Source organism: Somniosus microcephalus, chromosome 9 (assembly GCF_052327205.1).
Source record: "Somniosus microcephalus isolate GS21.2 chromosome 9, FLI_Smic_1.0, whole genome shotgun sequence".
Classification (NCBI taxonomy): domain Eukaryota; kingdom Metazoa; phylum Chordata; class Chondrichthyes; order Squaliformes; family Somniosidae; genus Somniosus; species Somniosus microcephalus.
In genome coordinates, this window is record NC_140995.1 from 220,190,101 (window position 1) to 220,208,151 (window position 18,051).

Below are 18,051 nucleotides of genomic sequence, written 5' to 3' on the forward strand. Positions count from 1 at the left end.
CCTTTGGTCGCCTGAGGAAGAGAGTGTTTGAAGACCAGGACCTCAAACCCAGCACCAAGCTCATGGTCTACAGAAACATAGTGATATCTGCCCTCCTGTATGGTTCAGAGACATGGACCATGTACAGCAGGCACCTCAAAGCACTGGAGAGGCACCACCAATGCTGCCTCCGCAAGATCCTGCAAATCCATTGGCAGGATAGGCACACCAATGTCAGTGTTCTCGCTCAGGCCAACATCCCCAGCATCGAAGCTTTGACCACGCTCGATCAGCTCTGATAAACGGGCCACATCATCCACATGCCCGATACGAGACTCCCAAAGCAAGCGCTCTACTTGGAGCTCTGACACGGCAAGAGAGCCCCAGGTGGGCAGAGGAAACGCTTCAAGGACACCTTCAAAACCTCCTTGAAAAAGTGCAACATCCCCACCGACACCTGGGAATCCCTGGCCCAAGACCGCACAAAGTGGAGGAGAAGTATCTGGGAAGGCGCTGAACACCTCGAGTCTCTTCGCCGGGAGCAAGCAGAAGCCAAGCACAGGCAGCGCAAGGAGCGCACGTCAACCCAAGCACCCCACCCACCCACCCCTTCAACCACCGTCTGCCCCACCTGTGACAGAGACTGTAGGTCCCGCATTGGACTCATCGGTCACCTGAGAACTAATTTTTAGTGCAGAAGCAAGTCATCCTCAGTCCGGAGGGACTGCTTAAGAAGAAGAAGAACACAATGCAGCCATGGTGCGCCAGTGGTGGAGGGAGTGAATGTTTAAGATGGTGGATGGGGTGCCAATCAAGCGGGCTGCTTTGTCCTGGATGGTGTCGAGCTTCTTGAGTGTTGTTGGAGCTGCACTCATCCAGGCAAGTGGAGAGTATTCCATCACAATCCTGACTTGTGCTTTGTAGATGGAGGAAAGGCTTTGGGGAGTCAGGAGGTGAGACACTTGACGCAGAATACCCAGCCTCTGACCTGCTCTTGTTGCCACAGTATTTATGTGGCTGGTCCAGTTAAGTTTCTGGTCAATGGTAAACCACGGGATGTTGATGGTGGGGGATTCGGCGATAGTAATGCTGTTGAATGTCAAGGGGGGGGAAGGTGGTTAGACTCTCGCCTTTTGAAAATAGTCATTGCCTGGCACTTGTCAAAGAGCAAGTTATTATCTAAATGGAGAGAAACTGCAAAGTGCTACAGTACAAAGGGATCTGGGGGTCCTGGTGCATGAAACACAAAATGTTAGTATGCAGGTGCAGCAGGTGATCAGGAAGGCCAATGGAATCTTGGCTTTTATTGCAAGGGGGATGGAGTATAAAAACAGGGAAGTCTTGCTGCAGTTATACAGGGTATTGGTGAGGCCACACCTGGAATGCTGCATGCAGTTTTGGTTTCCATATTTAAGAAAAGATATACTTGCTCTCGAGGCGGTTCAGAGAAGGTTCACTTGGTTGATTCCGGAGATGAGGGGGTTGATGTATGAGGAAAGGTTGAGTAGGTTGGGACTCTACTCATTGGAGTTCAGAAGAATGAGAGGCGATCTTATCGAAACATATAAGATTGTGAGGGGGCTTGATCGGGTGGATGCGGGAAGGATGTTTCCACTGATGGGTGAGACTAGAACTAGGGGGCATAATCTAAGAATAAGGGGCTGCCCTTTCAAAACTGAGATGAGGAGAAACTTCTTCACTCAGAGGGTAGTAAATCTATGGAATTTGCTACCCCAGAGAGCTGTGGAAGCTGCAACATTAAATAAATTTAAAATGGAGATAGACAGTTTCCTAGCAGATAAGGGAATTAGGGGTTACGGGGAGAGGGCAGGGAAGTGGACGTGAGTCTAGATTCGGATCAGCCATGATCCTATTGAATGGCGGAGCAGGCCCGAGGGGCCGTATGGCCTACTCCTGCTCCTACTTCTTATGTTCTTATGTTATGAATGTTACCTGCCACTTATCAGCCCAAGCCTGAATGTCATCCAGGTCTTGCTGCATGCGGGCATGGACTGCCTCATTATCTGAGCAGTTGCTAATGGCACTGAACACTGCAATCATCAGTGAACATCCCCACTTCTGAACTTATGATGGAGGGAAGGTGAAGATTCGGCCTAGGACACTGGCCTGAGGAACTCCTGCAGTGATGTCCTGGGGCTGAGTTGCTTGACCTTCAACAACCACAACCATCTTCCTTTGTGCTAGGTATGACTCCAGCCAGTGGAGAGTTTTTCCCCCGATTCCCATTGACTTCAATTTTACTAGGGCTCCTTGATGCCACACTCGGTCAAATGCTGCTTTGATGTCAAGGGCAGTCACTCTCACCTCATCTCTGGAATTCAGCTCTTATGTCCATGTTTGGACCAAGGCTGTAATGAGGTCTGGAGCCGAGTGGTCCTGGCGGAACCCAAAGCAGGGCATCAGTGAGCAGGTTATTGGTGAGTAAGTGCCAGTTGATAGCACTGTCGATGATACCTTCCATCACTTTGCTGATGATTGAGAGTAGACTGATGGGGCGGTAATTGGCCAGATTGGATTTGTCCTGCTTTTTGTGGACAGGACATACCTGGGCAGTTTTCCACATTGTCGGATAGTTGCTAGTGTTGTAGCTGTACTGGAACAGCTTGGCTAGAGGTGCCGCTAGTTCTGGAGCACAAGTCTTCAGCACGATAGCCAGGATGTTGTCAGGCCCATAGCCTTTGCTGTATCCACTGCGCTCAGCCGTTTCTCGATATCACGTGGAGTGAACCGAATTAGCTGAAGACTGGCTTCTGTGATGGTAGTGACTTCAGGAGTAGGCCGATGTGGATCATCCACTCGGCACTTCTGGCTGAAGATGGTTGCAAATGCTTCAGCCATGTCTTTTACATTCGTGTGCTGGGCTCCGCCATCATTGAGGATGGGGATATTCATGGAGCCTCCTCCTTCCATTAGTTGTTTACTGGTCCACCACCATTCACAACTGGATGTGGTAGGACTGCAGAGCTTTGATCTGATCCGTTGATTGTGGGATCGCTTAGCTCTGTCTATAGCATGCTGCTTCCGCTGTTTAGCATGCATGTAGTCCTGTGTTGCAGCTTCCCCAGGTTGGCACCTCATTTTTAGGTATGGCTGGTGCTGCTCCTGGCATGTCCTTCTACACACCTCATTGAACCAGGGTTGGTCCCCTGGCTTGATGGTAATGGTAGAGTGAGGGATATGCTGGGCCATGAAGTTACAGATTGTGGTGGAATACAATTCTGCTGATGGCCCACAGCGCCTCATGGATGCCCAGTTTTGAGCTGCTAGATCTGTTCTGAATCTATCCAATTTAACACGGTGGTAGTGCCACACAACACGATGGAGGGTGTCCTCAGTGTGAAGATGGGACTTTGTCTCCACAATGACTGTGTGGTAGTCACTGCTACAAATGCTGTCATGGACAGATGCATCTGTGACAGGTAGATTGTTGAACAAGATGTCAAGTAGGTTTTTCCCTCATGTTGATTCTCTCATCACCTGTCGCAGGCCCAGACTGGCAATTATGTCCTTCAGGACTCAGCCAGCTCAGTCAGTAGTGGTGTTACAGAGCCATTGTTGGTGATGGACATTGAAGTCCCCCACCCAGAGTACATTCTGTGCCCTTGCTACCCTCAGTGCTTCTTCCAAGTGGTGTTCAACATGGAGGAGTACTGATACATCAACTGAAGAAGGGCGGTAGGGGGTAATCAGCAGGAGGATTTCTTGCCCATGTTTGACCTGAAGCCATGAGACTTCATGGGGTCAGGAGTTAATGTTGAGGACTCCCAGGGCCACTCCTTCCCGACTGTTTACCACTGTGCCGCAAACTCTGGTGTGTCTGTCCTGCCGGTGGGACAGGACATACCCAGGGATGGTGATGGAGGAGTCTGGTACATTGGCTGAAAGGAATGATTCTGTGAGAATGTCTATGTCTGTGGGACAACTCTCCCAATTTTGGCACAATTCCCCAGATGTTAGTGAGGAGGACTTTGCAGGGTCGCCTGGGCTGTCGTATCCGAAGCTGGTGCCGAGGCCGATGCTGGATCGTGTGTCCAGTTCTATTCTTATTATTGTTTCTTGTAGTGGTTTGTTGCAACTGAGTGGCTTGCTAGGCCATTTCAGAGGGCAGTTAAGAGTCAACCACATTGCTGTGGGTCTTGAGGATGTTACAGAGATAGGGACGGGTTAGGCCATGGAGAGATTCAATCTGTGTGTATATATCTACATATAATATACTAGCAGAGGAGCCCCGCGTCGCGAGGGCTTTTTTGGGGCCTGGTCGATGTGTGGGCCGGGAGCCTGGGACTGGATTTGGGTTGTCGGCAGTTTCCAGGGCTTTTTTGGGCCTGGTGGATGTGTGGGCCGGAAGCCTGGGACTGGATTTGGGCTGTCGGCAGTTGGCGAAGCCTAGGCCCGTTTTGCACTGTTTTTTAAGCTAAACATTTCTAGCTTATAATACCTTCAAAGATGAAAGTTAAAGTACTTATAAAACATTTTTGGTAAATCTTATTTTTTTTTAAAAAGAAACTGACCTGGATTACGAAAGTTTTGAGCTACCCTGGCTGCTGTATAATGGCTGACAGATCCCTGAGATGAAAACGATTAGTCCCGCCCACACACACACCGATTGGTCAACCATCAGGTGACTGAACTGTAGGATTGGTCAATCATGACGGCACAGGATTGGTCAACCTTGACGTCAGTCAATGCTAATGAGTAGATAATGAGTGGAATTTTGAAGGTTTTTTGTATAATGTGCGAACAATTTTTGTCCGACCAAAAAGTAAATACACCTACAAGAGTCCCCTAATGATGAGCTTTCTTTTGATATAACACATGTGTAGGTACGCTCTATAACTTTTGACTGTATAGCCGGACAGACAGACAGACAGAGAGACAGACAGACAGAGAGACATACTGTTTGTTTTATATATATAGATGTGTGCTTGTGTATATATATATAAAATATGTATATATATATATAATAAATATATATATGTGTGTATATATTTGTATATAATACATATATATACTAGCTGGAGTACCCGGCATTGCCGAGGAAACTGAAGAACTCTCTGACATGTTTATAAAACTGTTTATAAAACTGTTGGGATTGAAGAACTCTTCCTAAGCACCCAGGAGGTGGTTGTATAACTTAGTTTTTTGTTAATGGGGATCGACAGTAGCCAAAAATTCAAGTTTTTACAGTTTTCCTTCTATGTCACTTTGGAGGTAGCAAGCAGAATTATAATTTTGCAATGTTATCATTGACATTAATGTGTCATGATCATATAATGATTGTGCATTATTGTAAAAAGCAATAAAATTGTTGAAATTTTTAATGAGAGGACCACATTCCGCTTAAAAAAAGACTCAAACAATGATTATGATTTAAAAATGCAATTTTCCATAGCCAACCCAGGAGGAAATTGCATGGCTTCATTTTTTTAAGAGTTTCCGAGATTAGGCATCTTTATTGAGAAAAAAATCCTTCGCCAAATGCGCCAACTATTTGCATAATACAGCGCTGATGGACAGGTATTGATGGCGGAGTATATTTTCTTTCTCTATGCCCTTCCGATCGTTAATTGGCAGCGCGTAAAATATAGTGGCTTTGATGGAATTTTAATCTAAATAAAAATACCAAATTCGGTATAATCTGTATTTAAAATTTTTTTGATTTTGCAAGCGTGTATCATTGCATAATTGAGGTGGATTAATGTTGCGCATTAACATGATAACAGCATTTTCTTTAAGTTTCAGTTTGTGTGTTGGAAGGCAGGGGTGCTATATTTTGTTCGGGTTTTACAGTTACCCGTTTTCCTTCCCTAATGATGGCATTATTGGAGAGCCCGTTGATATACAACATTTTCTGTTTTTCCTGAGGGTGTTAAAAGAAACAGATTCCTTGATGCACCAACTCTTGAACATGCCACGTACAACTGGCCATGTGAAAAACAGGGCGTAAGTTGATGCCAGCAACCTTCAAAGTCTGCCCCTGTGCCTTGCTGATTGACATTGCAAAAGAAATTGTTACAGGAAACTGTCGCCTTTTAAATTGAAATGGCAAGTCATTTGGTATCATTGGAATTCGCGGAATGAGAACATCCTCACCTCTGGCGCAGCCTGATATGGTGGTAGCCTCAATGAGATTTGGCATGAGCTTTTTGACTGCCAGTCTGGTTCCATTGCACAACTTTGGTGGATCAATGTTTCTTAAGAGCATGATGGGGGTGCCCTCCTTCAGTACGAGTTTGTGAGGAGGTGTTCCTGAAGGCTGCAATGAGTTGAGGAACTCAGTGGGGTAGTGTACCCCATCAGCACTGTCACAAACAGTATCAACACTTTTATAAATTCGCTCTTGGCCAGGGAGTTTTTGAAAAAGCAGCATGTTGATGTTGTTGACTGTATCATTCTTGGGTGCAAGTATTGACCATTCACACAGCCACTTGGGATCTTTGAAGTGATTGAGGAGGTCTGGATACACCTTTGAGATCAACTCATCAACTGTTCTGACTTGACTGCCACAGCCTGGAGGAATTGTGATTTGACCACTGCTGTCAATTGGCAACTTTCCATCTCCCAAATTTAGCAACAGTCGGGTAAAGGATCCTGCCATTTCGTCACCATGCATATGAACACACATGTTTGTGGTCAAATGGACTGTTTGCACAACTGGCCACAGATGCGATGCCTTGAGACATGCATTGAGTTCATCTGCTGGTGTTCCTCTGGGGACAACTGGCAGGATTTGGCGGAAATCACCTGCCAGCAACAGGGTGATGCCACCCATCAGCCTATTGTTGCCTCTCAGATCTTGAAGAGTTCTGTTGAGTGCTTCAAGTGCCCTCTTGTGGGCCATTATACACTCATCCCACACAATGAGTCTACACTTTTGAAGCAACTCAGCAGCACCAGTTCCTTTGCTAATGTTACACACTGGGTGTTCTTGTCTTGTCAGATCCAGAGGGAGAGCAAAGGTTGAGTGGGCAGTGCGACCTCCTTGGAGAAGAGTTGCAGCGATTCCTGATGAGGCAACAGCCAGTGCAATGCATCCCTTAGAGCGAACCATGGCCAGTAAAAGATTGATCAGGAATGGCTTTCCTGTTCCATCAGGTGCATCGAGGAAGATAATGCCACCAGCATTGTTTTCCACCATATCCACAACCAACCTATATGTCTGTTTCTGGTCTGGAACCAATTTAGGTTCAGTGACGGTGACAAAGGAGGTCAGTTCCTCAACATTGTAGATGGTTTCCCTGAGTACCTCTCTGCTGAGACCTGGAGAAGTATTCCTACAGGGAGATGGAAGGTTCAATTCAGTCGGAGACTTGCCAGCCAATGCCAAAGTCTTCTCCTCCAAAAGGATCAATACCTGATTGTACATTGCATCAGTGAAGTTCAACTCCATTGCGGGGCTGGCTCTCCTGAGTTGGTGTAAGATGTCTTCTGTCAGGCTGTCTTTGTGATCTTCCCACAACTGCATTGGGTTGGAAGGGCTGCAGAGGGCAATTATAATGGCAAAGAGATTTCATAGCCTATTGGGGGAGTAAGACAGAGCAGCTTCTGTCATCATTGCATGCCAATGAATGTCATCCTCAATGAGTCCTCTCCTGCGGCAAACTTCTTGAAAGGAGGCACAGAGATGGCCATTGAAATTCTTGAGGTCATTAAATGATGTTGGGCCAGCAACCTCATGGAGGAGTAGACGAAGGTGAAAGCACTCTGTGTTGTTTGGATGGACCGTGTAGACTCTGCCAAGTGCATCAGATGAGTACACCCTTGTATGACCAGGAACTTCCTTCTGACCTGGTCCAGGGCGCCGAGCCCGCCATGTCTTGTTTGGCTGCCAGGTGTAGTACTTGGGCACCTGATGATACAAAAGTGTCTTGGCAAAGTCAATTGTTTGGCACAACTCAAAGAATGCTGTCAGTTTTGTCTTTGGAGGTTCCTCGGCACGTTGCTTGGCATTTACTGGTCGGAAGAAAACCCTTTGTCCATTTTGCAAGTGCACATCCAATTTAGTGACAGTGGGCTTGTTGATGTCAAAACCAAAGATTCGCCAGGCTGCCTCATTGCTGCAGATGTAACGGCCCATCAGATGTGTGGCGATCTCATCATTTTGATTTTGCTGTCCAACCCGTTGAAGATCAAAGACAGCTTGGTCACTGCCCTTATGGATGTACTTGCACACATATTTGATAGACTTAACTGAGTGGCAGTACTCCCCACATTGATGTGACATTTGAAGAGCCTGGATAGGAGTGGACAATAAGGAACAATCCGACGGTTGTCAACTTCCAATGGCTGTCCTTGCTGTCTTGTCTGATTTGACTGACCAGGTTGACCTGACTCACCAGAATGCTGATTTCGCATTATTATTTCAGTGCTGAAACCTCCACTCTCTTTGCCCCTTCTCCTGTACAAAGGATAGCCATCATCCCCATGCTGAGTTTGTTCGCGGAGTGGCTTTGGGTACCCTTTTGTACATTCATTGTTTTTCATGCAGGGAGAAGAAGGGTTGTGTCGCCCACAAGGACCATGAATCATATTTTTTACAACAACATCAAAGAGGATTGGATCCTTGTCCTTATCGGGTAGCTCTGCAGAGATGAAGGAATCAACTTGATTGGGGTGAATCTTTGCCTGAAGCCAGAGTAAAAGATGAACATGAGGAAGTCCTCTCTTCTGCCACTCAATGCTGTACATGTAGCAATGGGGTGCACCAAAAATTTTGCCTACAGTCAGGAGTTTTACCAGTTTTTTAACTTTGAGGTTGAAGACCCGTGCTATGAGGTCATGCCTTTCAGTACCAGCTTTGGGTGGGAACTCCTGCCATTGGGGATTGCAAGTCATGGTGATAAAGAGGTCAGGTCTGCCATAGTTTCTGACATAGGTTATGGCATCCTGTGTGTGCTCATGCATGTACCTAGGACCTCGAACAAAGGTGATGGTAGGATGACCATTTGACTAATGTCCTCAGTGTTGCCATCATTGGCCACAGCATCTCGCAAGTGTATATAGTCTGTGACTCTCAACTGATTTTGGTTATTCCAGAACCAATTAAGCCGCTCTCCTTCCATTTTTGCATACATGTCAGTGAGGAATTGGTGGAGAAGTCCTCCACACTGAAGCAGGTGGTTTGAACCAGTTTGTCGTTCCATCAGCCTATATATATAGAATTCCATGGCAGATACCATCTTTTGTCTTTGGGCTGTAGGTGGCACACCAGTTTTGGCGTCAACATGTGGGATCTTGTTATAGGCATCGTATCCATCTTCCCCATGGCAAAACAAAAGCGGGTATTGCATAGGATCATATGACCTGTGAAGCTCAGAAATTCTTTTGAGTGGACCACCTCTCATATGCAAGACAATGTCCCGTTGTTCAAATTCTTGGCCCACAATGACAATGGCTACTTCATTGGTGGTAGGAGCATTGAAGCGTCGCTCATGTTCACCTGCAGGAGTCTTGTCAGATTTGATGACAACTTTGAGGTCTTCATTTGTTGTTTTTTCGATGGCTGTTTTGAAACTCTTTATATATGGGTTTTGCTGATGAAGCATCTCTTGTAACCCAAGCAAAGTTTGAAGCTTGATTTGGTGTTGTTGTGCGGGGTGAACAGCAGCTTCCCTGCGGCGATTGGCTTGCTCCTCGTCATCACCCAAGAAGTAGATTTGGAGAAACTGAGATCTTTCATTTGGTAGAGGAAGTAGGGAGCCAGCTGTATGGTACACCTGTCCATGAACTTTAAAAGTTGGGCAAAATCCTGATTCATGCACTCTGTTTGCACCAAAAGAGGTCATTGCGAAACAGTTGTTGTACTTCCTGATATGAGTGAGTAATTATCTTGAAGCTGGATTTCTGCCCAACAGAAGTGAGTGTAGAGGTTCAGGTGGAGCTGGTAGTGGTAGAAGTTTCACCTTTCCTCCATTGCAGCATATCCCAGCAATTTCCCTTTCCCACCTCAGAGCGCCACAGTGAGGGCAAATGATGGTCATCCTGCCAATGATGACTGTGGGGTCTGCTTCATAATTGATGGTGGGTTCATAGGAGAAGGCTGCTCTGTGCCAATGATTCCAAATGTCAACTCTGGCAATGGCCATGCGTATAGTGTCGGCCTGACGACGTGCCTGAGTCTGGTCAGGAGTCTCTGAGGCTCTGGCTTGGATATGTCTCGCCTGGTCAACAGCTTGCCATGCCTGAGTCTGGTCAGGAGTCTCTGAGGCTCTGGCTTGGGTATGTCTCACCTGGTCAACAGCTTGCCGTGCCTGAGTCTGGTCAGGAGTCTCTGAGGCTCTGGCAGTTGCCATTCTGGCTGTGTTGGCAGCTTTACGTCCCTCAGATTGTTGAGGAGTCTCAGCTGATCTAGCAGCAGCATTTCTGTCCTGGTTAGCTTGAAGGTGAGCCTGTCTCTGCTCATCAGTTTCAGCAGCTCTCCGAGCCTTATCTTGGCGTGCATCAGAAGTGCTGCGTCCAAGTCTGCAACATTTTTTTGAGCCCATGTTGTTAAGAAAAAAGTACAAATCTATATACAGGAAACATTGTGCTATCCGGCACCCACGGGACCAAGCTGCTGCCGTTCCCTCAAAACTGCCGTACACTCTATAGAGTTATCTGACAACAATCACTGTTGCCTAGCAACAGCTTCTAAACACTTGGGTGTGGCTGCAAGCCTCTGTGAAATGAGCGGATTTTGTCCGTTTTTTGTACACTGTCCAAACAATTTTTGTCTGACCAAAAAATAAACATGCCTATGACACTCCCCTAATCATAAGCTTTCTTTTGATATAACATATGTGTAGGTACGCTCTATAACTTTTGAGTTTACCGCACGCATACACACAGGCAGACAAACTCATTTATATATAAAGTAATATATATATATGCACACCCACACATATATATACATACACACATTATATATAGATATATGCATCCATATACATAATATATATATCGCCTGAGTCTTGTTTGAAGACCAGGACCTTAAACCCGGCACTAAGCTCATGGTCTACAGAGCAGCAGTGATACCCGCCCTGCTGTATGCCTCAGAGACATGGACCATGTACAGCAGGCACCTCAAAGCACTGGAGAGGTACCACCAACGCTGCCTCCGCAAGATCCTGCAAATCCATTGGCAGGATAGGCACACCAATGTCAGTGTTCTTGCTCAGGCCAACATCCCCAGCATCGAAACTTTCACCACGCTCAATCAGCTCCGATGGACGGGTCACATCGTCCGCATGCCCGATACGAGACTCCCAAAACAAGTGCTCTACTCGGAGCTCCGGCACGGCAAGAGAGCCCCAGGTGGGCAGAGGAAACGCTTCAAGGACACCCTCAAAGCCACAGTAAATAATATTTCTAATACGGCTAAGAGCATTAAAAAAACAAGCCTGAAGGCTTTGTGTCTTAATGCGAGGAGCATTCGTAATAAGGTGGATGAATTAGCTGCGCAAATAAAGGTAAACGATTATGATTTGTTTGGGATTACGGAAACATGGCTCTAGGGTGGCCAAGGCTGGGAACTCAACATCCAGGGGTATTCAATATTCAGGAAAGATAGGCAAAAAGGAAAGGGAGGTGGGGTAGCATTTCTGGTTAAAGAAGGGATTAACACAATTGTAAGGAAGGATATTAGCTCTGATGATGTGGAATCTGTATGGGTAGAACTGAGAAATACCAAAGGGGCAGAAAATGTTAGTGGGAGTGGTATATAGACCTCCAAACAGTAATGCGGAGGTTGGGAATGGCATTAAAAGGGAAATTAGAGAAGCGTGCAATAAGGGCACAGCAGTCATCATGGGTGACTTTAATCTACATATAAATTGGGCTAACCAAATTAGTAACAATACTGTGGAGGAGGAATTCCTTGAGTGTTTACGGGATGGTTTCCTGGACCAATATGTCGAGGAACCAACCAGAGATCAGGCCATCTTAGACTGGGTATTATGTAACGAGAAAGGATTAATTAACAATCTTGTTGTACGAGGCCCCTTGGGCTGGAGCGATCGTAATATGATAGAATTCTTCATTAAGATGGAGAATGAAGTTGTTGACTCAGAGACTAGGATCCTGAATTTAAATAAAGGAAACTACGATGGTCTGAGGCGCGCGTTGGGTAGGATTGATTGGGGAATGCCACTCAAAGGGATGACGGTGGATAGGCAATGGCAAACATTCAAAGACCGGATGGATGAACTACAGAATTTGTTCATCCCAGTTTGGCATAAAAATAAAACAAAAAGGTGACTCAACCGTGGCTAACAAGGGAAATTAGGGATAGCATAAGATCCAAGGATAGGACATATAAATTGGCCAGAAAAAGCAGTAAACATGAGGATTGGGAGCAGTTTAGGATTCAACAAAGGAGGACAAAGGGATTAATTAAGAAGGAGGAAATAGAATATGAGAGTAAGCTTGCAGGGAACATAAAAACTGACTGTAAAAGCTTTTATAGATAATGTGAAGAGAAAAAGATTGGTGAAGTCAAGCGTAGGTCCCTTGCAGTCAGAATCAGGGGAATTTATAATCAGGAACAAAGAAATGGCAGACCAATTAAATATATATTTTGGTTCTGTCTTCACAAAGGAGGACACAAATAACCTCCCAGAGATGTCAGGGAACATAAGGTCTGATGAAAGGGAGGAACTGAAATAAATCAGTATTTGTAGGGAAATGGTGTTAGGGAAATTGATGGGATTGAAGGCCAATAAATCCCCAGGGCCTGATAATCTACATCCTAGGGTACTTAAGGAAGTGGCCCTAGAAATAGTAGATGCATTGCTGATCATCTTCCAACATTCGATGGAATCTGGAACAGTACCCATGGATTGGAGGGTAGCTAATGTTACCCCACTATTCAAAAAAGGTGGTAGAGAGAAAACGGGGAATTACAGACCGGTAAACCTGACATCGGTAGTGGGGAAAATGCTAGAGTCCATTATAAAAGATGTAATAGCAGAGCACTTGGAAAACAGTGACAGGATCGGACAAAGTCAACATGGATTTACAAAGGGTAAATCGCGCTTGACTAATCTACTGGAATTTTTTGAGGATGTAACTGGTAAAATAGATAAGGGAGAACCAGTGGATGTGGTGTATTTGGACTTTCAGAAGGCTTTCGATAAGGTCCCGCATAAGAGATTAGCGTGTAAAGTTAAGGCACATGGGATTGGGGGCAAGGTATTGACTTGGATAGAGAACTGGTTGGCGGACAGAAAGCAAAGAGTTGGAATAAACGGGTCTTTTTGCGAGTGGCAGGCAGTGACTAGTGGGGTACCGCAGGGATCAGTCCTTGGACCCCAGCTATTCACAATATATATTAATGATCTAGACAAGGGAACTAGATGTAATATCTCCAAATTTGCAGACGACACAAAGCTGGGTGGGCGTGTGTGCTGTGAGGAGGATGCTGAGAAACTTCAGGATGATTTGGACAGGTTGGGTGATTGGGCAGAAGCATGGCAGATGCAATATAATGTGGATAAATGTGAGGTTATCCACTTTGGTAGCAAAAACAGGAAGGCAGATTATTATCTGAATGGCAATAGATTGGGAGAAGGGGAAGTGCAACAAGACCTGGGTGTCCTTGTGCACCAGTCGCTGAAAGTAAGCATGCAGGTGCAGCAGGCGGTTAAGAAGGCAAATGGTAAGTTGGCCTTCGTAGTGAGAGGGTTTGAGTACAGGAACAAGGATGTCTTGCTGCAGTTGTACAGGGCCTTGGTGAGACCACATCTTGAGTATTGTGTGCAGTTTTGGTCGCCTTATCTGAGGAAGGATGTTCTTGCCATGGAAGGAGTTCAGCGAAGATTCACCAGGCTGATACCTGGGATGGCAGGAATGACGTACGAGGAGAGATTGGATCGATTGGGCTTGTACTCGCTGGAGTTTAGAAGAATGAGAGGGGATCTCATCGAAACTTATAAAATTCTAACAGGACGAGACAGACTAGATGCTGGAAGGATGTTCCCGATCATCGGGGAGTCCAGAACCAGGGGTCACAGTCTAAGGATAAGGGGTAGGCCATTTAGGACAGAAATGAGGAGGAATTTCTTCACCCAGAGAGTGGTGAACCTGTGGAATTCCCTACCACAGAAGGCAGTAGAGGCGAATTCATTAAATATATTCAAGAAGGAGTTGGATATATTTCTCAAGGCTAAAGGGATCAAGGGGTATGGAGAGAAAGCAGGGACCGGGTACTGAATTTGGATGATCAGCCAGGATCACACTGAATGGCGGAGCAGGCTCGAGGGGCCAAATGGCCTACTCCTGCTCCTATCTTCTATGTTTCAATGGAAAAGTGCAACATCTCCAGTGACACCTGGGAAACCCTGGCCCAAGACCGCACAAAGTGGAGGAGAAGCATCCGGGAAGGCGCCGAAACAGCTCGAGTCTCTTCGCCGGGAGCAAGCAGAAGCCAAGCGCAAGCAGTGCAAGGAGCACACGTCAACCCAAGCACCCCACCCACCCGCCCCCTTCAACCACCATCTGCCCCACCTGTGACAGAGACTGTAGGTCTCGCATTGGACTCATCAGACACCTGCAAACTCATTTTTAATGTGGAAGCAAGTCATCCTCGGTTCCGAGGGACTGCCTAAGAAGATATATAAATATATGCACATGTGGCGGAGCTACTGAATGACTCTGGGAAACTGTATATAATTCCCTTTAACGATATTCTAACACCAGCCTAAGCCTGTACCATTGTGTTAGACATTACTGTGTTTTGTATATAGTGTTTGTATGTACGGGGCATGGCCCCTTTAAGAGCGCGGGAAAACACGGGCAAACGCGATGACGTCACGTCGCAAACCACGTGACTGTCCGGGCAGTCCTTGTGGAATCTCCATCTTGTTAAGACCTGTTTTCGTGGTTCTCCTGTATCGATCTCAACAAACGGTTTGAACTCGTTTAGTCTTACATTAAAGACCTGCTTGATTGATCTCCTGAGTCGACCTCAGTTATTGGTTAGGAATTCGTCGATTCCTACATTGGTGACCCCGTTTTTTGTGAACGTTTTTCGCAAAAAGAACACAGCATGGAGGCCAACGCCATTTCGCTGAAGCTACCGCAGTTCTGGGAGCAGCAAGCGACCTTGTGGTTCATTCAGGTCGAGGCACAGTTCGCCCTGAGGGACATCATTGCGGATCAGACCAAATATCTCTATGTGGTCTCCGCACTCGACAGCTCTACCATCTCGCGGATCGTCAGCCTCCTCGAGCCTCCAATGGAGCGCAAGTATGAAACCCTCACTGCGCGGTTGCTGCAAGTTTTCAGGCTCACTAAATCGGAGCCCGCCCGTCGATTGCTCGCTATGCCCAGGCTCGGGGACTCCAAACCTTCGGAGTTGATGAGCCAAATGCTCACACTCCTGGGCTCAGAAACGGAATGCTTCCTATTCCGTGAACTATTCCTCAGCCAGCTGTCTGAGCAGGTGCAAGCTGCCCTGGCCAGATCTGAGGTTGAAGACTGCGCGGCACTTGCGGCAGAAGCGGACAAAATTTTCACGGTAACGCAGCAGTACTGCACCGCCACGAGGTGCCCATCCCCCACAGACGCTGCCCCAGCTCGTCAGCCTGCTGGTTCGGCGCTTAGGCACAACATTGCCGCCCTCCCTGCAGCTTTCCCCAAAAAGAAAAACAAATGCGACTACCGAGGAACGGGCCTAACAGGTGCCCCGCGGCCGCCATGGCGATCGGCAACGTGAGCAAGTTGCTTTTCATCACCGATACGCTCTCCGGTCGTCATTTTCTGTGCGACACCGGAGCGCAGTGCAGCATTTTGCCCGCGTCCACCCTCGATGTGCAGGCAGGGAATCACGGCCTCGCCCTTGAAGCGGCTAATGGCGGAGCAATTCGGACCTTCGGCAGACGGCGAGTGGAGGTGTGCTTCGGTGGGCAACGTTTTCACTGGGAGTTTGTGACGGCCAAGTTTTCTCAACTCATTCTCGGCGCGGATTTCCTGTGCGCCAACAGCCTCCTGGTCGACGTGAAGAACCGGCGGTTGATCAACGCGGCAACTTTCAATTCTATCCCTTGTTACTGCAGCAACACTACATCGCGCACCGTCGCCTGTGCTTTCCCGACTCCTGACGAGTTCGCTCGTCTGCTCGCCGAATTTCCTGACCTCACAAGACCCACGTTCTCCTCCACAGCCACAAAACATGGTGTGGAACACCACATCACCACCAACGGCCCCCCGGTCTACGCGCGGGCCCGGCGCCTGGAACCTGGCAAGCTGGCGGTCGCCAAGGCGGAGTTTGCGACCATGGAATGGTTAGGGATTATTCGCCGGTCGACTAGTCCCTGGTCTTCACCCCTCCATATCGTCCCGAAGCCTGGCAGCGGATGGCAACCATGCGGCGACTATCAATGCCTAAACGACACCACCACTCCTGATCGGTACCCGATCCCCCCCATCCAGGATTTCTCTGCCCATTTGGCAGGGAGCACCGTCTTCTCGAAAGTCGACCATACGGGGCTACCACCAGGTCCCGGTGTACCCACAGGACATCCAGAAGACTGCAGTCATCACCCCATTCAGCCTCTTCAAGTTTCTGCGAATGCCGTTTGGGTTAAAGAACGCCGCCCAGGCTTTCCAATGCCTGATGGACTCCGTGCTGCGGGACCTCAAGTTCCTCTTCGTCTACCTGGACGATATCCTAATTGCCAGTCCCACTAAAGAAGAACATATCTGTCACCTACGCACCCTTTTTCGACGCCTCAGCCAACACGGCCTGATTATCAACCCGGCCAAGTGTCAGTTTGGCCTGCGCCAAATTGATTTCCTGGGACATCGCATCACCGTAGAGGGAGCGGTTCCTTTACAAGCGAAGGTAGAGGCGGTGATATCCTTCCCACGCCCGCAAAGCATTAAGGCCCTGCAGGAATTCCTAGGCATGGTAAAGTTTTACCACCGTTTCGTGCCTAAGGCAGCACTACTCATGCAGCCCCTGTACGAGGCCCTCAAGGGTAAGACTGGCAAGAACCCGCTAGACTGGATGGACGACATGGCCCGAGCGTTCGACGACACCAAAAGCGCCTTAGCCAACGCAACCATGCTGGCGCACCCGCTGCCAGGAGCCACCATCGCCCTCACCACCAACGCATCAGACTACGCCATCGGCGCCATGCAAGAGCAGTGGGTGAACGGGACGTGGCAGCTGTTGGCATTCTTCAGCCGTCAACTACGGCGGAACGAGAGAGCGTATAGCACGTTTGACCGGGAGTTGCTCGCCCTTTTTCTGGCCATCCGCCATTTTTGCTTCCTCCTGGGAGGACGTCCTTTCACCGCCTTTGTGGACCATAAGCCACTAACTTTTGCCATGGCCAAGACCGCCGAACCGTGGTCATCCCGACAGCAACGTCAACTGACCTACATATCCGAATTCACCACGGACATACAGCACGTGGCCGGTAAGGGCAACCTGGTGGCAGACTGCCTCTCCCGCGCGACCGTCAATACGGTTCATTTGGGCATCGATTACGCCCTTATGGCAGCGGACCAAGCCTCAGACCCAGAAGTCCAAGCCTGCAGAACGACCGTCACTGGCCTCCGGTTGGCCGACGTCAAGTTCCATTCGGCAGGTACCACGCTGTTGTGTGACGTCTCCGTACAGGACCCTCGCCCGGTCGTGCCGGTCGTCTGGCACCATAAAGTGTTCGATGCCATACATGGGTTGTCACACCCAGGAATGAAGGCCTCTCAGAAGCTGATGTCAGCGAAATTCGTATGGCATGGCATGCACAAGGATGTCCGCGACTGGGCCAACACCTGCGTGGTCTGCCAAAAGGCCAAAGTACAGCACCACGTCAAAGCTCCATTGGCCACCTTCACAGTTCTGGAGCGACGGTTTGACCATGTCAATGTGGACCTGGTAGGACCACTCCCACCCACCCATGGTTTTTCACACATCCTGACCATGGTTGACTGCACCACCAGATGACCGGAGGCAGTTCCCCTGTCATCCACTACTTCGGCGGACATGGCCAGGGCGTTCATTTCCACCTGGGTCGCCCGGTTCGGAGTGCCTGCAGATATTTCTTCCGACAGGAGACCGCAGTTTTC